Source organism: Acomys russatus, chromosome 13 (assembly GCF_903995435.1).
Source record: "Acomys russatus chromosome 13, mAcoRus1.1, whole genome shotgun sequence".
Lineage (NCBI taxonomy): Eukaryota > Metazoa > Chordata > Mammalia > Rodentia > Muridae > Acomys > Acomys russatus.
Window position 1 is genome coordinate 69884922 of NC_067149.1, and position 26842 is coordinate 69911763.

At 49.4% G+C, this 26842-nt stretch overlaps 1 protein-coding gene across 2 annotated transcripts in view; it reads left to right on the forward strand.

Annotated features, from left to right (window-relative positions):
- The window catches only part of Ccdc91 (coiled-coil domain containing 91), a 174974-nt gene that overhangs the window by 147186 nt on the left and 946 nt on the right, over nt 1-26842 (forward strand). The window lies entirely within an intron of this gene.

Below are 26842 nucleotides of genomic sequence, written 5' to 3' on the forward strand. Positions count from 1 at the left end.
TGAGTATGCATAACAGGTGATGTAAGAAGTACTGTTAGTGGGATGCACAGTCATTGTGACAAACACGCAACCAGTTCCACAAACGGACTCTGTTTTAGTGTGATTTGTTTACATGCCTGGCATATGCATGTAAAATACAATAATTCCCATATACTGAGCTCTGCCTCCTCAGGAGTGTGCTCCAAGGTGTCACCACTGACCAGAGGTGCTGTGCTGAGGAGAGACTCAGTAGAAGCTACTCTTCGCTCTGACTGAAAGTGTGGTGGCTCATCAGTGGCTTCCTCTTTCCCTCAGCCTTGGCTCTATGAACTGGATCTCTGAGCCCAAGTATGATTACTCAGCAGAACAAGCCGTGCTCTGCGGCTGCTTCCCTTAGCGTGATGCTCTGCGGCTGCTTCCCTTAGCGTGATGCTCTGCGGCTGCTTCCCTTAGCGTGACGCTCTGCGGCTGCTTTCCCTTAGCGTGACGCTCTGTGGCTTCTTTCCCTTAGCATGATGCTCTGTGGTTGCTTCCCTTAGCGTGACGCTCTGTGACTTCTTTCCCTTAGCGTGATGCTCTGCGGCTGCTTCCCTTAGCATGACGCTCTGTGGCTTCTTTCCCTTAGCATGATGCTCTATGGTTGCTTTCCTTAACATGATGCTCTGCAGCTTCTTGCCCTTAGCGTGATGCTCTGCGGCTGCTTCCCTTAGCGTGACGCTCTGTGGCTTTTTTCCCTTAGCGTGATGCTCTGTGGCTGCTTTCCTTAGTGTGATGCTCTCAGGCTCCTGCTGGGCCAGCTGCTGTAGACTTTCTTTCTTCAAGGCCGGATGGATTGTTTGGGTATATTTTCTTTATTTGTCTGTTGATAGACATTTGAAGTGTTTCTACATATTTAATGTACTTTTCTGAATCAACAATCTGTATTTGAGATGTTAGTCTGGATGGAAATTATGTGACAAAGGAAATTTACAAGATCATTTTTAGGGTTATGTTTTAACTTTTTCAAAGCTATATTACTTTCAAAGGGTACTGTGTGGCTATTGTGAAAATCCTCTACGAAGAGTGAGAATGCCTTTTTAGGGGCCTCTGATACCTGTGTGTCAAATAAATGTCTAAAAAGAACTAATTTGGGCTAGGCCATTTGACCTGTGTTCCTCCCACTCCTTCTACACCTGCCTGTGAGAAGGATCCTGGTTTGACTTGTGAAGGTCACAGGCCGCGGTGACCGAGAAGGTTTCACCAATGGAAATGTGGGTTCAAGATGGTGTTGGTGTCATTTCCAGTTATCCCAGTCCTGTCACTGACTGGCATGAGAGCGCAGCTTTGTGCTTGTAGGAACAGTGCTGCTTGCCTGGGGTTGCCGTTGTATTACTGTGGGAATACGCTGTGGGAAACTTTGAGTATCTGTCTTCCCAAAAAGAAAAGCTAACTTTGAAAAGTACAAGAAAATACTCAAACTGAAAACAGCAATTTTTTTCTTTTATATGTCACCTTTGAAAAGTGGAGATTCTTAATTCTGTGCCTCCTCTTCCTTTAAAATAACATACTCACTATTTCAAATTATTTTTACTTCATCATCTTGGGACTTACAGAAATTTTGGAAATTGAAGGACATCCAGAGCTTAAAAACCAACTTAGAGGAAACATTTTTCATTTAGTTTTGTTTTAGCGAATTCCTATTATTCTTGCCTCTTTCCAAAAAAACTAACTTGGGGCAACTTGTCTCTACCTCTTCCTCTGGATGATAGTTTTTGTTTGTTTGTTTGGGTGGGTGGTTTGGTCTTTTCATCAAAGAACACTTTTTTTTTTCAGGGTAAAACTATTTCTTTTCTTTCTCTAGCTTAAAAACAACAGCAGCAACAACAAACCACTAGATTAAGCGTAAGATTCTTAACCCTCAAAGCCTGTAGACCCGGGTCCCAGCCGGCTTAAGTTCCTACATGTAGAGTTATAGCCTTGGAATTCTGAGCAGTCTTTTCTGGAAGAAGTTCCCCAGTGGAGCCAGGCCCTCCCTGCTCCCAGCTCTGTGGCCCCTTCATCTCCTCAGACCCTTCCCCAAAGCCCTGCATCCAAAATGAGCATTTCTCTCCCCCACACTGCCCTGTTCGCTTTGTTTTTAAAGTACTTAGAAAGGTAGATTGGACGATTCAAAATGTCACATGGTGGCTCACAACCATCTATAATAAGATCTGGTGCCCTGTTCTGGCCTGCAGGTGTACATGCAGGCAGAACACTGTATACATAATAAATAAATACTCTTTAAAGAAAAAATACATAGATTACCACAAGAGGTGCTTTTTTTTACAGTGTTTTTTTAAGTGTTTTGTTTTAATATTTTTTCAAAAGATTAATGTTTAGGTAAATGCAGGTTGGATCTGTGATGGAGGTGCCATGTAATCATTTGTAAGATGGTGAACACAGAGCATAACATGCTAAGGGGTTAGTATTTATCTGCTGTTTTGTGAGGGTCTTGTTGTTGTTGTTGCGTTGTTGTTGTTTTAGTGTAACTAGTTGAAGCACCATATACTAGTTAGTGACTTTCTGATCAAGGTGTCTGGGGCCTAGAAACCCGAGGGGGAGGAGGAGAGGGTGACGCGTGAGAGCCTTAGTTCCCTCCCTTTCCTTAATTCTCTCTTCCAGCCTCAGGGGTCACACGTTTCCTGGAGTGTCCACAAAGAATTTTACATGGATATCTGAAAACACACACACACACGTTATCACTTAAGGGGTGCTTTTTGTAAGTGTCTACACCAGTAACTTTCTAATCAGTTATCATGAACGTTAAAAACACACTCAGGATGGCACTACAATTAACATTGCACCGTGAGAACAGTGTTAATGGTGCTTTTGTTGGTTTTGAGTGTCATCAACAGAGATGTTAAAGTTCATACACACCTGTCATTCATCTAGTCCAAACATCTGGAGTTAGTTTTCCCCTCTGGCAAGGAAGGCTCTGCACACGATCAGGCGCCCCAAGTGCCGTTCACTACGTCAGTGGCAGTGCTGCACCAGTGCTCCCCACCACAAAAACAAGGGGAATCAAAATATCCTACTAACAAGAATTTTCATGAAAAGAAATTAATGAGACAGCTTGTAGGTTTAAAATTATTATAAATATTTAGCCCAATGATGTTTTTAAAAATTCCTCTACAAAACCTAGCCTTCTAAGGTGAGGGAAAATGCTTTGTTGGTTTTGTAAATTTGGTATGAAGTAGAAAAGCTGTTGCTTTTTAGCTTAGCATCCCCCGGGGTTTTACATAGTGTTTACTAGTTGTCTGCTGGTCAGTGGGCTTAGCTATCCATGCTCTGGAGAGGGAACTGACCAGGAAAGCCTGATGCTTACCCTAAGATCGACTGTGCACCGCAGGTGTGCTGACTTGCTTTGCTGCCTTACTACTCTACTGAATTTTTGTGCTTCCAGACTCTCTTGCAGTACCTGCAATTCTAGACCAGGAATAGGCCAAACCCACCCAACTGCTTGTTTCCGGAAATAAAGCTTTCCAGGAACACTCGGCCACACCTGGTCACTGAAGTGGTGTGCTCAGCCTGGCTTTACGCTTCAGCAGCTGAGTGCATCGCTGCCTCCTGCCTCTGGTCCATGCAGCACTGTCCCCAGCCGGTGATGGAGGACTTCGCTCACCGCAGCACTAGACAGTTGGCGGGCTCTTGTGTTCTGGAGAAGTGTTTCTCTTGGCATATAAGCTGCCATCCCAGTGCTATAGCCGGTAGTGCTACAGGCTTTTCTTGGTACAAAGGAGGGTACAGAGAAATGGAAAGACCACATCCCAGACATTTCTCTGGGGAGGAAGAATGTGTGACTTACAGTGGCCGATCGCCCTGAGGCTACAATGAGGAGTTCCTGCCCATCCCATAAGTTGAGACTGTTACACGTGAGCTCGCCACGAGGGAGGAAGTGTGACTGACATCCAGTGAGCAGCGGCCACTCACAGCCAGGCGGCGATTCCTAAAACTAAAATCTCATCCAAATGTAATAAAAGCTTATTATTTTTTCCCCTTAAGAACCAGAATTATGGCCTGTGTTTTCAAACTCCTCTCTAGGAAAACAACGTTCACTGGGAGGACTGTTTCAATTTAGATTTTTAGAGGAGAGTAAAGAGCAATTATCTTTACTTCAAAGGCCTGTGGCCAAGACATTGTTAGAATTTTCTCATATAGCTGGGCTTATAAGGCCTGCCTTGCTACAGTTCTCTGGGGTTTCGCTTTAAGCTGCTAACGGCAACATTGAGCCAGTGTGGACATTGCTTCTGATAGTCACAGTCACTGGAACTACACATGGCTTTAGAGAGCCACCACAGTCCTTGTTGCTTGTCGTCATAATGTTAGCATTTGTGCTGCTCTCACTCCCCTTACAGTTGTGACCTCCACCAAGAGTGTGAACAGCGTGCTCACTCACAGCTGCCGGGTGTGTCCAGGGCTTTGCAGGTCTTGGCATAAATTGGTTGTATTACAGGAGTTCTTTAAATTGTTTATGCATCCCTGCAGAAGCAGCGTCATCTTCTGCCCCTCCCTCCTGCTTCCCTCATCCTAGCTAAGCATCCCTCCCGTGTGATCTGGACCAGCTCTAGAGACGGAAAAGGATGCATGGCAGTGTTGGCCCACGGGACCCACTGCAGCTTTTGATGTGGATGTCATAATTTGAGATTGCCCTCCTGGACTGAGGCACATGAGAGTGGGGGCTGTGCCCTCATGGTTGCACTTTCTGTTGACTTGTTTCTCAGTTCTCTGTCTTTGTTGAAACCATCAGAGTCGGTGAAATCGGCCAGTACGAGCTGTTTGTCAGGTGGTCCCATGAGCCCCCTCCCCGAATGTGAAGCTTAGCAAAGCCAGCGGGCCGTGCGGGTTGACGGGGTACAGCTTCGGAATCCGTGAAAGAGTGCTCTAAATGACCATTGCTGCCCTAAATCCTTCCCTGAGGGCTTATCTTATAAAGTACACTTTAGTAACGAACTATAGAAATGACCCTAAATGTATAGTCTTTTATAAAGTACACTTTAATTTCAAGCCTACCTCCATTTCACATTTCTTGGCCTTCATTCTTGATCTAAAGTGTCATTGCATATGAGAACACTCTTGGGACTGTTCACAGACATGAGCAGAGGCCATGCTAAGACCCCTGTCTGTTGGTCTGACCATCGCACCCTCCAGGACGTCGATGTTGGATGCAGGTGTAGAGTTTGATGACGTTGTCTAGAAATGGTTCCAACAGTGAGTGTTCTCCTGGTGATGGCTGACAGTCTCATGGTTCACCTAGAGGGAAACCCAAAGACTGTGTGGAGAAAGTTGTGGAGGTCCGAAGTGAGAGCTTGCAATGGTGACAGTGGTGATGGAGCCTGTCCTCCGAAAGGCTGGTCTAAGAACATCTCTGAGGAGAGCAGATGTGGCTCCACGTCTCATTGCTCCAAAGCTCAGCAGCATCAGCCTCCAAGTCACAAGGGCAGAAAGTGGCCTCCGACTCCTGGATCTCTGCTTCGTCTTTTGGCTCAGCCCCTCATGGACACAGTGGACATGACAGTCGAGGTGTGGTGGCGCATGCCTGTGACCCCGGCATGGTGGAGTTGAGGGTCAGTCTCAGATACACAGTAAATTCTGGAACACCCTGAACTGCACTTGATCCCACACAGATGTTTTTGTCGTGATTCTATGGGAAATATGGACTCTTTCCAGGAGATCTTCTTTATCTTTATTTTCTGAGCATGGGGCTCAAAGAAAGAAAGAAAAAAGGAAGGAAGGAAAGAAGGAAGGAAGGAAGGAAAGAAAAAGAAGAAAGAAAACTGGATTGCTGTCCCTAGCCCAGGGTGAAGCCGGGAGGATGGACAGAATAAGATGCTGGACAGTGACTTCCTGAGAATCCCCTTCCTCTTCCCTGTCAGCAGCCCGATGGTCTTAGTGAGGCTAGCACAAGGAGGAATTGAGGAGCCTTAGCAAACAGCCACGGGGTCAGAGAGTGTGTGTGTGTGTGTGTGTGTGTGTGTGTGTGTGTGTGTGTGTGTGTGTATGTGTTTGAGAGGGTGTGAGTGGGTGTGTGTTTGTGTATATGTGTGAATGTGAGTATGTGTGTGTGTATGTGTCAGTGTGTGTGTGTTTGTGTATGTGTCAGTGTGTGTGTGTGTGTGTGTGTGAGAGAGAGAGAGAGAGAGAGACGCTAAGGAGAGATGAAGTGAAATCACAGTGAATGTTCATCTCCACTGTCCAGCTAAGTAACTGAGTTCCATGAGGCAGTCCAGCCCGTCAGAGAACTGCAGCCAGAAAGTGTCGTCAGGCCAAGGCCACTGGTGAGACCAGTGGGTTCCTGGGTTTGCTCACAGAGCACAGGTGGGGGTTCTTGCAGGCGCCTCAGGATCCCCCAAACAGCGGCGTCTCGCAGAGCCCTGCCCATCATGGGTTGCAGCGCTGAGGAAGCTGCATCCTGGAGCCCTGCTTTCATCAGCCTTTTACTAACACTCCCCAGCGTCTCCCAAGATCATGGCAGCTGGGGAGAGAGATGTCTGATCCTGTGCAGGAGTTTCCCGGGAGACCCTCGGAGGGAGGCTCAGTAGCTCTACCACAGTACCACAGGCCTGCCCCCACCATACTGTTCCCATAGCTGCAATGGACATTGGGCAGAGATCAAGCCTGGCAGCCAGGACCCAAGGAAAGGCAGTGGACAGCACAGTCTGCATGTGGAAGTTTGCTTACTCCTGTAAGAGACCAAATCTCTTTACTGTAGAGCAGTTCAGACTTAGTTTCTATTTCAAGGTACAAACCCACTTACAGGCCCTTCCTTCCCAACTGTGGTTAGACTCTGCCGGGAGCCTTCGCAGGCCTCTGCCTGCCTGTTCTTGCCTCCAGCCATGTCTTAGCCTCACAGCAGTCTGCGCAGTTTGCTCTTAAGCCTCCAGTAGGACCCTAACATCCTTCAGCACTTTTCTTTACAGGGCTAAAGCCAAATTCACTCTAAGCCATGCTTCCCTCTCCCTCAGGACTCAGAGAAAGAGGAGCCTGACTGCCAGGGCCGCCCAGGGTCTTGAAGTGTATCCAGACATATTCATTGTTATTTAAAATAAGGCTTTGTTTGGTTTGGTTGTAGCAAGCTAAGAACACTGAGTCATGGTCCCAGTGTCTCTGAAAGCTGTCCATTTTGTTAAAGCTTGAAGGTCAGTTGGCTCAAAGAGTATTTTAAAAACAAAAGCTTAATTCTTTAGTGACATGGAGGTGAACAGCATGCTCTGAGCATTTCCTGTGGTCGGTCCTTTTCTCTGAGGTCTATAGTGCTAGCTAGAGAGAGATGAAATTGTCAGGAGAGAAAGACACTGAGGGAATTTCAGACCCTGAACTAGCTTTTAGAAGAGTTTCCCGCAGGATGTTTAGAAATACAATAGCAGTTAAGTTTGTGGATGTCAAAGACATGGCCACTAGGAGTTGGATGCAAGGTTAAGGAGTGGTCATGATGACAGGTCACTTCTAGTCACGTGCTTATGAAGACCTGAAGACCCCATGCTTACCTTTCTTTGCCTTAAAGAAATCGATGAAGCAGGTACCACTTTTTAAGTGTAAATCTGTAAACTATCATCTTATTTCCTTATTTTCAGTAGGAAGGAAATAACTTCATGACTAAAAGACACTTGGTAGTGTCTTAGTGTGTTTGCTTTATTGTGGTGTTATTTTCTGTCATGTGTATCTCCACAACCATCATTTTTGCTTTGAAAAATCCCACCCCCCAAATTGCCGTCTTTCTACTGTCTTAGAAACACCATGAGATGTGGCGTCTCTTCTCCTATGAAGACAGAGCAGCCTTTCCTGCAGTCTGTTAGCTGCTGACTCACAGGCCGCAGTGAGGGACCTCTCGGGTACTCGTGTCCGAAGGAAGGCCAGTGTGGTGAGAGACGGGGCCGTGGTCGTCTCCTGCCGCCATGTTCTCTCTGAATGAAGTGCACTGCTTGGCCTTTGACGAGAATTTCAGGCTGCTTTTTATTTTTTAAGGAGGGAATTTAGCTGGACAGTCACAGGGCTGGCTCTGCTAACACTCGTCAGCTCTGGGCTGTGGTGCCCATGCAGCTCCTCCTGCTCGCTCTGGCCACGGGTGTTTATCATCTCTGGAACCTTCCCTTCTTCCCTCGTTGCTGATGGGTTCAGCCCACCATCCTCTGCTGGGTCTCACTTGCTTTATACCCTGTATATCTACTTTAATGTTTTTCTTTTTATTTATGGGTATATCTGTGTGAGTTTATGTGTGCCATATGCAAGAAGGCGCCCACGGAGACAAAAGAGGGTGTCAGATCACCCTGGACGTGGAGCTGCAGATGGTAAGCTGCCCCTGTGAGTGTTGGGAGCTCCACTCAGCACTGAGCTGTCTGTCCATCCCCTAAAACTGATTTTCATTATAGCATGTCCTTCTCGGTGTTTCAAATTCACCTCAGATGAAGGTGCTGTGGTCCATTTGAATGTTGTGCACACGTGCACATGCACACATGCACATGCACACATATGTTCTCTTTGAGTTTTCGGCAGTGACTAGGAGGAGGAGATAAGCTGATGTGTGAGGACACCTGTATATGGAGGATCAGGTGTCCATGTCCGGCTCCCATGGAGGAGGCAGAGGCGCAGCCACCGTCGCTGCCCTTCCAGACCCACTTCCCCATTAACGCCCCCTGTGAACCGCAAACTGTGTCTCACACCCTCTCTCTGTGTCTCCCAGCGCTGAATTCCTTTCCAACATCCTCAACCATAAAGAGTCCCCTGAAGATGATACCCCATCACCTCTTTCGCGTGAAACTTAGAATCATGCTCCAGAAGACATACACACTCACACTCACACACTCACACATATACACATACACACACACACACATGCATACACACACACATAAATACATACACTCACACACATACTCACACATACATAACTCAGACACACATACACATAAACACTCACACCCACACACACACACACACACACACACACACACACCACTCCGTGTGCACTTTCTCATGAAGGGACAGAGCGTGTATTCCTCAGCATCTGCCTCCCAGCTCCCCACCTGCAGAGAAGACTGAGTGTTTTATCTTGGGGTCTCATGCTGCATATCAGCCCTAGTGTGAAACACTGTCACTTGGCAACCCTAAGATAAAATGCTTCCGTGTTTCCTCAGAGATGAGCCCTAGTGACTAGGTGCTCCCTCCCTTTATGGGATGCCTGAAAAGCAATGGCCATGTAAGCGTGTGCCAGATGTGCAGCCATGGTATAGGGCTCGCCTCAGAGCTCGCCTCTGACACACAGTGTGGGTATGCAGCTAGGGACCCCATTCTCCCATCCCCTCCAGTGCTCACTCTGTCCTCTGGGAGTTCTCTGTGTGGTGAACCATGCTGGGCTCCGTGTAGAATTAAGAATTGGGCTTTGTGGGCTTAGTTTCTCCTTTCTTTGTAAAGCTTTCTTATAAAGTGGAACAACTGTCCTGTCTGAAATCCGCTCCTCCACTGGGTCTCCCCGAGTTTTAGCAATCCCTGAAGTTAATCATTTGCCAGCCGTGGGCTGCACACTTTACTCTTGCTCTCTTTTTACTGTCTCCTGGTAGTTAGCTCCCGCCCTACAGGAGCAGAGCCAGCTGTGGATCCTTCTGACCTGTCTGAGGTTCCAGTCTCTGTGAGAAGCTGCCTCCCCGCTGGGTGAGCTCCTACAAGGATTCAGAACCAATGCATGGTTGGCCAAAGGGAAGGGCTAAGGATAAACCCCATGGGCAGTAGCAACATTTATGCCACAGGATGGGCTGAAGGTACCAAAAGCCACTACATAGCCAAGTCTGCCACATCCCCCGGGCGCATGCTTCTGGCCGTCTTAGGAAAGCAGGTTCCTGTGCCGAGGCCTCAGTGCTCACGTCTGACTTAGAGTCCTGCTCACTTGAGCAGTTAGCAGAGGATCGGCAGGCGCTTAGCCGAGGTGACTGAGCTTGCTCAGTTTTACCTAAGGGCTGGACCTCACGGGGCTGGGGAATTCCTCTAACAGGAAGGATGTCAGAAATAGATAGCATTACACATTGCCACCGCATACTTTGGGACTTTCTTCCAAGTCGCCATGGTTACTGCAGAAATATTTCTAGTTTTTCATCCTCTTGGCTAATTCTAAAACTGATCCTTTGAAGTCCTGCTGGGGTCGGGTGGGGGTCATTGTCATTAACGGGGTCGGGTGGGGGTCATTGTCATTAACAGAGCCGGGGTGACTGTCAGGTGTCCTAGTGCATGCTGTCACACGACCACCAGTGTCATTCTTTAAGTAATCTGAAATTTTCTGTATCTGATGCCCAAGTTCTGTAAGATGTTCCAGAAGATCTGCAGTGTTTGATAGGAAGCCTTTTGATTCCACACTTACAGAATAGGCAGCTCAGGAAAGTATGTTTAGTTGGGTGTTTGCATGTGTCTGGGATCCTGCTGTTGCCAAGCACTGACCACTAGCCCACTGTCATTTGGGATATTTCGTGTGTGATGGTCACACCGTTTCCTCATTGAAAGCTCACCACAAAGCTCTGTGGGATTAAGAGCTTGGCTGACTTGGTTTTCTACAGGACGCACTGGGTTAAATCCGGGCATGTCCCCTGGGCCCTCAGCACATGTGTTCCCTGTAATGTGGCTGGCTCTCCTTGGGGGAGTCTCTTTCTCTTTTTTTCTTCCTTTTCTGTGTTCTTGCTGTATTAAGCTTGTTACACAGGCTGGGCACACACAGCTCAGTGGCAGAGTGCTTACCTGGCATGTCTATGGCCCAGAGCTCATTAGAAACCAGCCAATCAGCAGCAACCAGGAGACTGCCCTAGCATGGTCTCCAGGCAGCAACAACCAGGAGACTGCCCTAGCATGGTCTCCACGCTCCCCAGGAGACTGCCCTAGCATGGTCTCCGCTCTCCCCAGGAGACTGCCCTAGCATGGTCTCCGCTCTCCCCAGGAGACTGCCTTAGCATGGTCTCTGCTCTCCCCAGGAGACTGCCCTAGCATGGTCTCCGCTCTCCCCAGGAGACTGCCTTAGCATGGTCTCTGCTCTCCCCAGGAGACTGCCCTAGCATGGTCTCCGCTCTCCCCAGCTCCTGCTCTTAGTGAAGCTGGACGGAGATGAGAAACAGGGAAGCGAGAAGAGCTGACCTAAGCCCTGGGCAGTGCAGCCTGGGAAGAGACGGCTGGATTCCTTGCTGGGAGAGAGGTAGATCTGCTCGCTGCTGTCTGTTTTCTTGTCCCTCACTGTTTGACCCCACCAAGGTGTTAAACTAGTCTTCAGACATAGAACGTTCTAGTCCAGGTGTGGTTTTCCAGATGTTAGCTTCTAATAGAGAGCTTCTGGGCTCTGTGTCTGGAGGAAAATACTTTGAGATAGTTTTTCTTGCAGCTGTTGACCTGATGAAATGGGCCCCCGAATCACTGTTGCCTCTCTCACTCCATAACTTGGGCTGCCTTGGAACACATTCTATAGCCCCAAGCTGGTCTTCAGGGCCAGAGAGCCTGGCTAAGGTCTCAGATGTGAGGCAGCATGGGGGCTCACACGCTAGCCTTGTATTCCTTGAAGCTCCTTGTGCCCCATTCTCTACCAGAGAGCAGCGTGGGCCACAGGAAGCTTCTGTGAAGGATGGCATTCCTTTGGAGACTTTGCCCGGTGTGGTGTGTGCTGATGCTGAAAGCAGAGGCGAAGCAGTGGGTGGTTGTGAGTGCAGAAAAGTCACTAAATCTCACTTACATTTAGTTTAGTTCAGCACGAGTTAGATTAAACATTTGATGCTGAGTGATGGCCACTCAGGGTCCTGGTGATTTGTTTGCAAGTGTTAGAAGCCGAACCAGCCCTAGCTGTGCCACGCCCACTGACACCACAGAAGCAAATATACCAGAAGCCCTGTTTCCTCAGAGAGCGTACATAGGATTGACAGAAAACAAAACAGTTGAGATGTCACCGGAAAGATCAGGACAAAGTGAGTGCTGCGAAGTGGGAGGAAAAGGCTTTCTGAGTGAACTGAGCCAACATGTCAGAAGAGAGAAGAACAGAAAAGGGCTAAGTGTAGAAGAGCGTCCCAGACGCGGCCGGAGCCTTCGGGAGAAGCCCAGGCAGACATGAGGGCTGAGCCTTCGGGAGAAGCCCAGGCAGACATGAGGGCTGAGCCTTCAGGAGAAGCCCAGGCAGACATGAGGGCTGAGCCTTCGGGAGAAGCCCAGGCAGACATGAAGGCTGAGGCTTCGGGAGAAGCCCAGGCAGACATGAAGGCTGAGGCTTCGGGAGAAGCCCAGGCAGACATGAGGGCTGAGTCTTCCAGAGAAGCCCAGGCAGACATGAGGGCTGAGCCTTCGGGAGAAGCCCAGGCAGACTCGGGACAGCAAAGGAGCTGAGCAAGAGATAGAAAATCAAGTGGTAGCCAAACAGGAAAATGAGAAAATGACTTTGATGGAGGTTGGAATATCTTACCAAATACTATAAATGTGTCAAATAAAAAGTGGATTAAAATTGAGCAACCTTTAATTAATATAATCAGTCTATATTAAAGGAACTCACATATCATTTTAATCCCTAGAAGGGTGGATAGATTTATGATCTTAGCTGTTATTTTTTAATTAAAATGCACGTATCTATGCCTGAGATATAAGATACAATCACCCCTGGAGTCTTATGGCTAAGATAGAATATCAGACATGAAAGGAGAGCTGCAGGACACATGCAGAATCCGTGAAGACAAGGGCCAATGTAAATGCTACGTATGTTCAAAAGTAGCATGTTAGCGTGGCTGTTAGGTGGTGATGGCAGGCTGTAGGTGAGGAGCCTAACAGACTGCAGGTTGGTCATGCCGGAAGCTCGTGGACCTGAGGTCCGTCCTTTGAAGAACTTCTCAGAGCACATATATCACATTTGCTCTTCCTGTAGGGCTCTGTTAACTGTGGTTACAGGTCCTCTGCATGGGTGGTGTGTGGGCCCTGGCGATGACTGATGGGAGCCCAGCACCGTGCTTCATCTGGGAGCTGCATCCATGAGTTCCTTTAATATTCATAATCCATGCTTCATTTGTAACCAAGGCACATGCCTGTGTTACGCCTCAGTCAAGTTGTTCGTTTTAGCTATTCCACAGTGTTCGGCTACAACTTATACAAACAGCTGTATCTGCCAACCAAATAGTCTTTATCTGTTCATTTTCTGTGCGTCTTGGTTGCCTATAAAACAGATACTGTCATAACTTTTTGTAGTGTTTGTCTGTCAACAAGTAAGTTTGATAGTCAACCTTAGAACCCCTGTCGCTTGTAACCAAAGTTTTGATATCTTATTTGACAAATATTCCTTTCCAATGTACTTCTTCTATTACCAAATGTTATCTTGAGGTGTATGCTGTTTGGAAGGGTATGTTCTGAGTAATTGGACGTTCCAGTGACGTAATTGCACTGCTTACCTTTTGCCTCTGGCGGCACTGAGACATCAGCGTACAGAGCTGCAGGGGAAGAAAGCGCCTTTCGGGGAGTTCTGTTTCCCAGCTGCCTTGGGGTGCTTCCTTGGCCTCTCCCAAAGCGTTACTGTTTGATCTTGACAACCAAAGGCCTTTGTAGTCTTTGTCACATAGGAGTTGTTAGAGATATTTTTCTGACCAATTGGTTTTTTTTATGTCTTTATATATTTTTAAATTTTTAATTGCTTTTATGTGTGGTGTACACCTGAGTATGTGTGTGTATGTACTTACAGTGCCCACAGAGAGCACAGGAAGGGATTAGATTCTCCTGCAGCTGGAGTTAGAGAAGCCCGCGACCTACCACGTGGCCTGGGAAGTGACTTCCTGTCCTGGAAGGGCGGCGGACACTGCCCGTCTCTGAGGCGTAGAGTAGTGCTTCACTGTGGTGTCCATCATTTACAGACCTGAATGAGCCTCTGTGGGAGATAACCTCCCACTTCTGTTATCCCCACTGTCCCGCTTCCGTTCAGTGGGGCAGTATGAGGCAGGACTTCGCTGATTCCCAGACATGGACTTTGTTCTATTTTCTTTTATTTCACTCTGTAGCCCCTGCTGGCCTCGAGACTTACACTCATCCCCCTGCTTCAGCTGCCCGGGTGCCAGGACTGTCAGTGGGTAGGTAGCACCACAGTATCAGATGGGGCCTTTCCAACGCTTCCTTCCCCCTGTCTGTGGAGCAGGAAGCTGGGACATCAGGTGCAGTCTGGTCAGCACTTCCCAGACCGCCTCATCTCATCTCCCTGGAAACAGCTCGTGAGGCTGGTGCTGAGGCCTCTGTGAAGAGGAAGGTCGCTGGCGTTCTCTATGCAGGAAGCCTGTGGAGCGCTCCATGTACAGTGACAGTGTCGGTTCTGGGAAGCACAGAAACACCAGCCAGCTGTCCATGGCTGTCTCCTTGGCGCTTGTGATTTCATTTCCTCTGAGCAGGATAGATGCAGAAACTATTCCTAACATTCTCAGGCAGTACACCCTTCCCTTAAGCAAGCCCCAAATGTGTCTCCGCTTCACTTCAGGACTCTTGGAAGGATGAGCACCATATTGGTGCCTTTTAGACTAAACTGTGAACTGCTGAACTTTGGTCATCCTCCCTCTAATCCTGTTTGAAGAGAGTACTGTAGCAAGCTCCCTCCCAGGTGAGCAGTGAGGCATGGTGGTGCTCTGCCCCAAACATGGTCCCTGCTTTTACCCCATTTCTTTTATACCTAATGCAACTGGCCAAGGCTTGACACTTTATTTTCATCTAAGCCTCTTCTGCTACCTAAAGACTACATATTCATTAGTGAAGTTGGAAATCTTTTATTTTAATTTAATTTATTTATTTGTATATATGTGTGTGTATCTATGTGTGTGTGTATGTGTATGTGTGTGTGTGTATGTATATATATATATATATATATATATATATATATATATATATATATATATATATATATATATATATATATATATAAAATTTTATGTTTTTCAAGACAAAGTTTCTCTGTATGTAGCCCTGGCTGGCCTGGACTTACTTTGTAGACGAGGCTAGGTTTGAACTCACAGGGGTATCTGCCTGCCTCTGCTTCCCCGAGTGCTGGGATTACACCGCGCCAGGCTAAGTTTGAATTCTTAAACATGCCCTCTGCAAATAAATAAACTTCTGTGCTTTCTTTGAAGAAGTAAAGGCTGTGAAATGGGAACTTGTTAGAACCTCTTATTGCTAGATCTTCATGAAGGAGTGGATAGGTTTCCAGCTGCCTGAGACCATCAGACTGCACTGGCAGCTTGCCCTGTCTACACTGAACAGATGTTATTTATATGGCTCTGTGTGTTGGCATTTCCCAAAGACTTTTAAGCTGTGTCTTTCATTCAGAGGAACCTGGAATGTCTTGCCAAAGCCATCTGTAGTTGGCGTCCTGGCACAGCGACGTCTGCGCAGTAGGTGACGAGCAGGCCATTGAGCAGTGTCATCAGAGAACTTCTGTCTGGCGAGGGCCGGCAGGTGGCTGGCCCTGTGCCCTTAGACGACTAACCCCTCTGTCCCCTGCATAGTGTCATGTGTTTACATTAAGGCACAGAAGAAGTGTTTCCCTATCTTTGCTCAGTCACTTCTTGTGCCCGCAGATGCGACCTGGTGACGGGAGGCTAGGCCCGACTTCTCACTGACTTCCCAGGGGCAGTGTGCACTTCAGTTTTCAAAGGAATAGTTGTGACACATATTAAGCAGCCACATAATAGAATGCCAGGAAAGACTGGTTCCTTGAAAAAGTTCGAGTAGCTGCCAGGCTGTTTTTGTATCTTCCTCATCTGCAAATATCAAGAGAGTAGTGGAAAGTCTTATAGGCAGAGAACTCAGTAGTAGGAAGGGCTGGTTTTGCTTGGTTTGTTTTTTAGGTCTTTATAGCTTGTTTGGGATGGATGAAAATCAAACTAGTAGTTTGCTTAGTTGACAAGAAAGAAGGTGGCTGAAATCGGAGGAGTGGCTGTGTGTGAGGGCGTCTGTGGCAGGTTCATAAATCTGTCCCCCACACTGCCGTGTCTGCTTTGAATGAGCAACATCAGCAAACAAGCACCATTGCTCCCTCTGTCTGTCTCTCTCCCTAGCTCAGACTGTCCCGGAACGCATGGTGTGCTCCATGCTGGCCTCGGTGAGCCTCAGCCTTCAGCCTGTGAAGTGCTGACCCTGCAGGTGTGTGACCGCACACTCAGCTCCCTCACAGACCCTGACAGTATCACCAGAAGTGATGCTCTGATAAGTGTTTCTCAACCCCCACAGCAAACTTTCCAGCTCAGCAAAATGCTAGTTGTATCCATGTTGAACCTGTTCCTGCATTCCTGTTCATGATCTAAAAGCTGAATTTCCAAGGCTTAGATTCTAAGAGCACCATCTACTCAGCCACGAGGGCTGGTGTTCGGATGCCAGTATCCTCAGCATGTGACTTAGAGGCATTGTTAACTACACACACACACACACACACACACGTGTGTGTGTGTGTGTGTGTGTGTATGTACAAACAGACCCATGAATAAGTCCTTTAAGAAATAAAATAAAGCATAAGTTAAGCTTTCACTTCTGGGAAATGGGCTTCTGTGTCGTGGAACATTCAAATTTCCCTCATCACGGAGACTAACACCAGGAGCAGTGTGAGCACATCTGGAAATCTGCATCCAGCGGGGCACAGCAGCCAAGCAGGGTCTGAGAGCTTGGAGTCCTTGCTCTAGGCACTCTCTCTATAGTCAGGGTGCTTGGTCTAGGTACTCTCTCTAGACAGGGTCCTTGCTCTAGGTACTCACTCTAGACAGGGTGCTTGGTCTAGGTACTCTCTAGACAGGGTCCTTGGTCTAGGCACTCTCTCTAGACAGGCTCCTTGGTCTAGGTACTCTCTAGACAGGGTCCTTGGTCAAGATACTCTCTCTAGACAGGGTGCTTGGTCTAGGTACTCTCTCTAGACAGGGTGCTTGGTCTAGGTACTCTCTCTAGACAGGGTCCTTGCTCTAGGTGCTCTCTCCTGACAGGGTCCTTGGTCTAGGTACTCTCTGGTCGTAGTTCTTGGGACTTGGTACCCTTCCTGTTCGGTTTTCTTTTTATGAACTCATTCCACCCACAGTGCCTAACTATGTCACTCATGCCACAGAAGTGCCCATTCATGTTGCAGCAAGGACAGTTTTGAAGGTGGAGTGAGGGAAACACAAGAACATGAAGGGTAAAGGGCATCTCTGCCACATGTACAGCTCTATCTTGGAGCTCCATCTTGGTGGCTTTTCCTTCCCTTCTGCTAACCCCAGAAACCATGTGGTGCTGGTTGTTTCCTGTCAACTCGACACCAGCTGGAGTCTTCTGGGGAAAGGAGCCTCAGTTGAGAACATGCTCCTTGAGTCCCCTGTAGGCGAGTCTCCCGGGGTGTTTCCTTTATTAGTGACAGATGTGTGAGGGCCCAGTCAACTGTGGAGGGTGCTAGCCCTGTGCATGTGAGCCTGGATTATATAAGAAAGCAGGGCTGAGCCAGCCGGTAAGCAGCACCCTCCGTGGCCTCTGCTTCCGCTCCTGCCTTGAGGTCCTGCCCTGATTTCACTCCATAATGGACCACAAGTACAAGCTGTAAAAGACCTTTTCTCACAGGTCGCCTTTGGCCACAGTGTTTATCACAGCAATAGAAAGCAAACTAGGACAGACAGCGACCAGAGATATGAGCACTGTTCCTAGGATCCCCTTAACGCCTGTGGGTGAAGAAGATGGGAGCCTGCTGCCAAGGCTTAGAAGTTTCACCATAAACCCTGCCCGAGCGGGTGCTGTCTGGTTTGATTTACACTTTTCCAGCATCACTCGGGTTTAGCTCAGAGTGAAAGCAAACCTCCACTTGCACTGGAGGTAGTGGGGCGGTTACTGTTTCCTTCCTTCTCAGGTCTAGCTTGGAGGGAGCAGCGATTCTAAGAGAGACAGCAGGGGAGGTGCTGCCTCCCTTCATCCCCCTGGGAGCATCAGCCTGTTTAAAACGTCCAGGTGGTCGGTATAGTTTACAGTAACCAGATTTCCGTGATCATGTATCCACTATTAAGTCCTTGAAGATGAGGAAGGATTCAAAGGGGGGAAAAACCTATTCACAGAAACTCCTATTCAGTTAAATGGTGCTTTAATCAAACTGTGGGTTCAGGTTTGGGTCCTAAGTAATTAGAATCCCTAAGCAAGTGTGCTCCCAGCACACGCTAGTCCTGGGCTGCCCAGCCTCTTTACCAGAGGTGGCCACAGAGCAGTGAGTGGGCAGAGGCCACCCAGGCTTCAAGTGGCCGTGCACTGCAAGGTGTTGGTCGGCTTCAGGTGGCTGAGCTCTGCAAGGTGTCGGTCAGCCTGAGAGCTTTGTTGCATTAGGAACTGGGACAGGAGGAGGCACACACTCTTTCTCTGTAGCTGCTGACATTTGCAGACTCTTTAAGGTAGCATTTCTTCTCACAGTGTATTTAGTAAGCTGAATCTTTAAATATTTCTGGTGTGTTCTCAGGGACTCCTTTGTGTGCAAATTTTTGAATCTTATTGAATCTTCTGTGAAGGGAGGATGATTGCATCTGCCAGGTTCTTGGCGCCTTGACAGGCTTTTGTGCTTGGGTAATGCAATGTAAAGAACCCCTGTGTATTTATAGCAAAATAGACCCTGTGCCAAGGCCCCCAGTCATAACTGAAGCTCTTATCTGAACAGGCCATGTGTGCTGAGGTTGGAGAATGGGTTTGGGTATCACACACCTGGTGTTAAGTCCTAGCTCTCCCATTTAGGCAAGTCATAACCTTTCGAAGCCTCAATTGCTCCCCTCATACGGTTGCCAGGGGTGTGCTGAGGTGTGTGCTTGCTTATAGAGTCAGGACTGAGGTGTGTGCACGCATGTAGAGTCAGGACCATGTGCTGAGGTGTGTGCACGCATGTAGAGTCAGGACTGTGTACTGAGGTGTGTGCACGCATGTAGAGTCAGGACCGTATGCTGAGGTGTGTACATGCATGTAGAGTTCACAGGGTATCTCCACTGATTTAGGGAGAAACAGAAGTGAGAGCTTACACTTTTGTTGGCTCTCTGGTAGTTTGAGATTAAAGGGCAGACTGCTTAAATGTAGAAGTAACTTTTGATGATTCAAGAACAGAGAGGTTTTGACCCTAAGACATCGTAAAACACAGCAACAGTGCTTCAGGTGTGGCGAGTGCATTTCAGCCTCGGTACCCACTTCTGATTTACCCCCATGAGCATCTGTAGTCTGTCTGGAATGCCCAAGAAGGTTGCACCACTGCTTTCTGTGGTGACGTGTGGGCTGTGGGAGGGCATCGTGGAGCGTAGGTGTGGCCTGTGAATGTTCCCGTGAAGAGACCCACAGCTCTAAAGTTCAAGGTTGAGGCAGCTGGCATTGACTCGGGTCAAACCACTTCCCAGACTGTTGAATCCTTCAGAGTCTGATTTATTCTAAACATGTATTTCATGTGACACTAATTTCCCTGAAGCCGATTCAGAAAGTCTCCGTCAACATGATTATGGTAATGGCACGGATTCCTTCCCAGAGACAGCTCTGTTTCTGACCTTCAGCTTTATACACAGTGTGGACTTCCACGTCAGACTTATTTATCTAAAGATAGAAAAATCCTTTTAAGAAGCTCCTTACAGAAGATACAAGCATAGTAATGTGGGACCAGGGAACCTCCAGAGCAGCATCAGGGCATGTTACAGACAAAGCGCGATGGTTTTCCGACCCTGGGGAGGAGAAGCAGTGCAGGGAAGTGGGACAGGAAAGGTGGCAGTGCCCATCCAGAAGTGTGGAAGCACCACAGCGCAAACCATCACAGAAGGGTTCGCTGTCCTCATGGTTATCAACCTTTGTGGATGGCTACAAAAAAGTCCAGGCTCTTATGGGTGGGTGGGTGCGTGCGTGCGTGTTGCAGAGTGAAGTGAGATCCATGTCTCTGCACAAAGATCAGCTCAAATTGGATCAGAGACCTTAATTTAAATTCTGAAATGCTAGAACTGCCAGAGGAAAACATAGGAAGAACACTGAGAGCACATGAAATCACTCCAAGAATCCACAGGTTTGAGTACATGAGGTTTACCAGCTCACACGGAAAAGGAGGCTATGAGAGGTGGGAACAGATGGCATCTAGAATGGGAGAAAATACTTCCCAGTTGTGCTGCAGACAAGGGCTTGGTGCCAGAATAGGTGGAAAACCGCAGGCTTTAAAACTGTCCCGCATCCTAACCCGTCAGAGATGCTCATGGAACACTTTGGCCCTTTATCTCACTCTCATCAGAAGGGCCATCACATGGTTGGAGGAGGATTTAGAAAAAAATCTTTACAGTAACTTAGCACATGGCCCACTTACGTCACACCTGACACACACTGAAGGACTCTGCATCCTCCACAGAAATGTTTGGGCATCCTTGTTTATTTCTGTGCGCCTCACAGTAGTGAGGAAGTAGGATCCACCTAGATATCTCTTGAAAGATGGATGATGAAATGTGGTGTGCGTACACAATAGAATTTTATTAAGCTGTGAAGTGACATTTCCAGGATAGATGGGTTGGTCTGGCAATTGTTGTAAGAAGCAAAGTAACTCAGACTGAGAAAGTCCCACATGTGCTCAGCCTAACAGTTAAGGTTCGAGTGTGTGTGTGTGTGTGTGTGTGTGTGTGTGTGTGTGTGTGGCTGTGGGGGTAGGCTATAGGACCAGAAAGGGGACCAGGAAGTGGGGGAAGTGGGTAATGAAGCACAGTATGAACTGTTGGCAGGTCAACAAGAGCATCAATAATTTATGCTTGAAAAGTGCCATAATGAAACCTGTGCTGCTGTGTGCTAATACCAACACACACACAAAAGTAATAGCCCCATTTTAAAATTTGCATTTCCTAAACTCAGCAGAAAGCCCCTTTGTAAAAACAGAATGCATTACTTCACAAAGCTGGATAGGCCACAGGACAAGAAGCTCCTGTGACACACAGGCCCCATAGGACACAGGACGAGAAGCTCCTGTGACACACAGGCCCCATAGGACACAAGGCAAGAAGCTTCTGTGACACACAGGCCCCATAGGACACAGGACAAGAAGCTTCTGTGACACACAGGCCCCATAGGACACAGGACAAGCAGCTCCTGTGACACAGAGGCCCCATAGGACACAGGACAAGCAGCTCCTGTGACACAGAGGCCCCATAGGACACAGGACGAGAAGCTCCTGTGACACACAGGCCCCATAGGACACAGGGCGAGAAGCTCCTGTGACACAGAGGCCCCACCTGCTTAAATTTACAACATACAACAAGAGACATGAAGCTCAAAGCCGAGATGTCAGAACCAGTTTCTCCCAGCAGGCACCAGGGAATCCTGTAGCCCAGGCCTCTGGTTCTTTCTCCTGACAGCTGCCAGTCTGTCATGCATCTTCTCCCAGCTGCTAACCCCCTCTGTGTTGTGTCTTGGTGACATACAGAGGCAGCAGTGTTTGCATTTAGGGGCCCAGCGGTGTGCTGTGTGAACCCATCCACGTAAGGCCCCATCACAGCTGGGGAGGTTTGCACTAGTGAGTGCCAGTTTAAGCAGCAGGGGTTTCCTTACTCCTCAAATGCTAATTTTACCAGACACCTGTGAAGGCACATCAGACTTGTTGTAGTTGGAGCTCCTGGTTAAAGCTTTAGGTTTTTCAGGAAGGTTTTTTTTTCTTGTTTTGTTGTTGTTATTTGTTGTTTTTTTCCTTTTGAGGCAGATGCCCAAATGCCTCAAACTCATCACGAAGCTAAGGCTGTCCTTGAACTCCTTGTGCTCCTGCCTCTACCTCCAGTGCTGGGATGACAGGCGTGTGCCACAGTGGCTGAAGCCACCTCCACACCACCTGGGAAGGAAGGACTTGTCTGTCCCTGTTTATGTCTGAGAACAGTACACTCCTGAATTGTGCTTGTCTTGTGCTCTCTGGAAAATTCCTGTGAGACTCCCCCTAGTCTCTTTAAGTGTCACCGTTGTTGTACCTGTCTACAGTTAACCCTCCTTTACGGAGACCATGCGTGAAGGGTCATAGGAGAGTGGGCCTTGGTGTGGAGACAAGCAAGGCCAGGAAAAGAGTGGACAGTGGAGGACCGTTAGACATGTGTTCTGGGAGGCCATGGCTAAGGCCTGAGCATCAACCAGCTATACTCAGTGTGTGATTTCTTAGGGTCTCTGTTGTTGTGCTTAAAAAGTGGTTTATTTCAGCTTTGAGCTTCACATCATAGTCTCTACCTGAGGGGAGTGAGGGCAGGGACTGGGGCAGGAGCTGATGCAGAGGCTACAGAGGAACGCTGCATACTGGCCGGCTCAGCCTGCTCTCAGCAGCACCCAGGGCCATCTGCTCAGCCTGCTCTCTATAGCACCCGGGACCACCTGCTCAGCCTGCTCTCAGTAGAACCCAAGACCACCTGCTCAGCATGTTCTCTATAGCGCCCAGGACCACCTGCTCAGCATGTTCTCTATAGCACCCAGGACCACCTGCTCAGCCTGCTCTCTATAGCACCCAGGACCACCTGCTCAGCCTGCTCTCTATAGCACCCAGGACCACCTGCTCAGCCTGCTCTCTATAGCACCCAGGACCACCTGCTCAGCGTGTTCTCTATAGCGCCCAGGACCACCTGCTCAGCCTGCTCTCTATAGCACCCAGGACCACCTGCTCAGCCTGCTCTCTATAGCACCCAGGACCACCTGCTCAGCCTGCTCTCTATAGCACCCAGGACCACCTGCTCAGCATGTTCTCTATAGCACCCAGGACCACCTGCTCAGCCTGCTCTCTATAGCACCCAGGACCACCTGCTCAGCCTGCTCTCTATAGCACCCAGGACCACCTGCTCAGTATGTTCTCTATAGCATCCAGGACCACCTGCTCAGCATGTTCTCTATAGCACCCAGGACCACCTGCTCAGCATGTTCTCTATAGCACCCAGGACCACCTGCTCAGTATGTTCTCTATAGCATCCAGGACCACCTGCTCAGCATGTTCTCTATAGCACCCAGGACCACCTGCTCAGCATGTTCTCTATAGCACCCAGGACCACCTGCTCAGCATGTTCTCTATAGCACCTGGGACCACCTGCTCAGCCTGCTCTCAGTAGAACCCAAGACCACCTGCTCAGCCTGCTCTCTATAGCACCCAGGACCACCTGCTCAGCCTGCTCTCTATAGCACCCAGGACCACCTGCTCAGCATGTTCTCTATAGCGCCCGGGACCACCTGCTCAGCATGTTCTCTCTAGCGCCTGGGACCACCTGCTCAGCCTGCTCTCAGTAGAACCCAAGACCACCTGCTCAGCCTGCTCTCTATAGCACCCAGGACCACCTGCTCAGCATGTTCTCTATAGCACCCGGGACCACCTGCTCAGCATGTTCTCTATAGCGCCTGGGACCACCTGCTCAGCCTGCTCTCAGTAGAACCCAAGACCACCTGCTCAGCCTGCTCTCTATAGCACCCAGGACCACCTGCTCAGCATGTTCTCTATAGCACCCAGGACCACCTGCTCAGCATGTTCTCTATAGCACCCGGGACCACCTGCTCAGCATGTTCTCTATAGCTCCCAGGACCACCTGCTCAGCCTGCTCTCAGTAGAACCCAAGACCACCTGCTCAGCCTGCTCTCTATAGCACCCAGGACCACCTGCTCAGCATGTTCTCTATAGCACCCAGGACCACCTGCTCAGCATGTTCTCTATAGCACCCGGGACCACCTGCTCAGCCTGCTCTCTATAGCACCCGGGACCACCTGCTCAGCATGTTCTCTATAGCACCCAGGACCACCTGCTCAGCATGTTCTCTATAGCACCCAGGACCACCTGTTCAGCATGTTCTCTATAGCACCCGGGACCACCTGCTCAGCATGTTCTCTATAGCACCCAGGACCACCTGCTCAGCATGTTCTCTATAGCGCCTGGGACCACCTGCTCAGCCTGCTCTCAGTAGAACCCAAGACCACCTGCTCAGCCTGCTCTCTATAGCACCCAGGACCACCTGCTCAGCATGTTCTCTATAGCACCCGGGACCACCTGCTCAGCCTGCTCTCAGTAGAACCCAAGACCACCTGCTCAGCATGTTCTCTATAGCTCCCAGGACCACCTGCTCAGCCTGCTCTCAGTAGAACCCAAGACCACCTGCTCAGCCTGCTCTCTATAGCACCCAGGACCACCTGCTCAGCATGTTCTCTATAGCACCCAGGACCACCTGCTCAGCATGTTCTCTATAGCACCCGGGACCACCTGCTCAGCCTGCTCTCTATAGCACCCGGGACCACCTGCTCAGCCTGCTCTCAGTAGAACCCAAGACCACCTGCTCAGCATGTTCTCTATAGCGCCCAGGACCACCTGCTCAGCCTGCTCTCAGTAGAACCCAAGACCACCTGCTCAGCATGTTCTCTATAGCACCCGGGACCACCTGCTCAGCCTGCTCTCAGTAGAACCCAAGACCACCTGCTCAGCATGTTCTCTATAGCTCCCAGGACCACCTGCTCAGCCTGCTCTCAGTAGAACCCAAGACCACCTGCTCAGCCTGCTCTCTATAGCACCCAGGACCACCTGCTCAGCATGTTCTCTATAGCACCCAAGACCACCTGCTCAGCATGTTCTCTATAGCACCCGGGACCACCTGCTCAGCCTGCTCTCTATAGCACCCGGGACCACCTGCTCAGCCTGCTCTCAGTAGAACCCAAGACCACCTGCTCAGCCTGCTCTCTATAGCGCCCAGGACCACCTGCTCAGCATGTTCTCTATAGCACCCAGGACCACCTGCTCAGCATGTTCTCTATAGCTCCCAGGACCGCCTGCTCAGCCTGCTCTCAGTAGAACCCAAGACCACCTGCTCAGCATGTTCTCTATAGCGCCCAGGACCACCTGCTCAGCCTGCTCTCTATAGCGCCCAGGACCACCTGCTCAGCATGTTCTCTATAGCACCCAGGACCACCTGCTCAGCCTGCGCTCTATAGCACCCAGGACCACCTGCTCAGCCTGCGCTCTATAGTGCCCAGGGCCACCTGCCCACAGGTAGCGTCACCCACACCAGTCTGAGCCTTGCACGTCAGCGGAGGAAACCCACCATAGGCCTGTAGTAGAGAAATAAAACACCTGTTAGATGCACTAAAGTGTAAATGCCTAGTGGGAACTATGCAGCCACTGAGGACGGCGCGGGAACACAGTCTCTTGTGCAGGAGACGGATGACCTGGTACACACAGTCTGGAAAGCCATTTGGTCACATCTGTAAACATGTGAAATCCCACACACTGAACCTGCCCAGGATAGTTGTGAACAATGTCTCATCTGAGTCATGTACACTTGGGTTTTAAGTTTCAGAGACAACAAAACAAAGAGACGAGAGACAGTGGGGGGCTGCACATACACGTATGCATGTATGCGCACCCTGTACATATTAAAATGGCTTTTTAGAATCTCGTCTTCTGGGCGAGGCTGGACCTCCTGTCACTCCTGGAATTCACTCCACATCAGTCACCCCAGTAGATGCCATGACACTTACTGGGCTTCCGTGGTGATCAGTTCAGTCAACCTCAGGAAAGTTGACAAGTGCCCTACACTCCCAGACACAATCTTCCTCAAGGCAGCCAGCATGTGTGGTGTGTGCTCACCTGGGACAAAAACTTGATGGGTTCTCTTGTTTCTAATCCTATGAGCAGAAGGAATGTTTGTTTTTATATCTATCCAGAGGTATCATAAGACAGAGCAAGAAGAGAAAAGGGTTTAGGGGAAAGATGAGCAGGACCCTCTGCTACACACCGAGGAAAACCCTAGTCCCAGAACCAAAGGGTGTCTTGTCCAGCCCCGCTCACCAGCTCACACAGCTGTTTGTTAAGTTACATTTGCTGTCAGCTGACTCTTGGGTACTTTCAAAGTTTTGTCTTCCAGTTTTCAGTCATCCCAGATTTCAGTGGATTCTTGAAGTGCAGTTTAATGGACAGTTCTCACATGGACTCAGAGGCACTGTGGGGGCTCCACTGCGGGCCCTGGTCCTCACTGCTAGCCTCTTTCTTTCTGCACCTTTAGCACCGTCATCTTCATCATCCACAAAGTCCTCATATAGACCACCCAGGTACCTGTCCCTGCTGAGCCTCGTTTGCTCACTGCATGAGTTGCTATTGATCTGTTAAAATAACCGTAATTTACAACCTCTTAACAGGGAGAATAGGCCATGCAGATTTCAACATTATCGGATGCTTTTTAAAGATTGATTTTACTTTCATTTATGTTTGTGTCTGTGTGGTACAGAAGTGTGTGGATACTCTCAGAATCCAGGGAGGGCATCAAGTGCCCTGAAACTGGGGTTATGGGCAGTTGCGAGCCTTTATGTGGGTGCTGGGGACAAAACTCTAGTCCTCTGAACAAGCAGCACCTGCTCTTAACCCTGACTATGAGCCACCCCCTTCACCACCACCCCCTCTCCACCCCCTCCATCCCCCCACCCCCTCCAACACCACCCCCACCCCTTCACCTCCTCCATCCCCCATCCCCCACCCCCTCCAACACCACCGCCACCCCGTCCACCCCATCACCACCCCAACTCCCCACCCCCTCCACCCCCTCCATCCCCCATCCCCCACCCCCTCCAACACCACCCCCACCCCCTCCACCCCATCACCACCCCAACTCCCCACCCCCTCCACCCCCTCCATCCCCCATCCCCCACCCCTTCCAACACTACCACCCCACCTCCTCCACACCCTCCACACACTCCCACCCCCAGCCCCCCACCCCCACCATCACCACCCCCACTCCCCACCCCCTCCACCCCCTCCAACACCAGCCCCACACCCTCCACACCCTCTACACCCCCAGTCCTCCACCCCTTCCACCCCCACCATCACCACCCCCACTCCCCACCTCCCCTCCCCACCCCCTCCAACACCACCCCCACCCCCCACCCCCTCTACACCCCCACACCCCCAGCCCCCCAGCCCCCC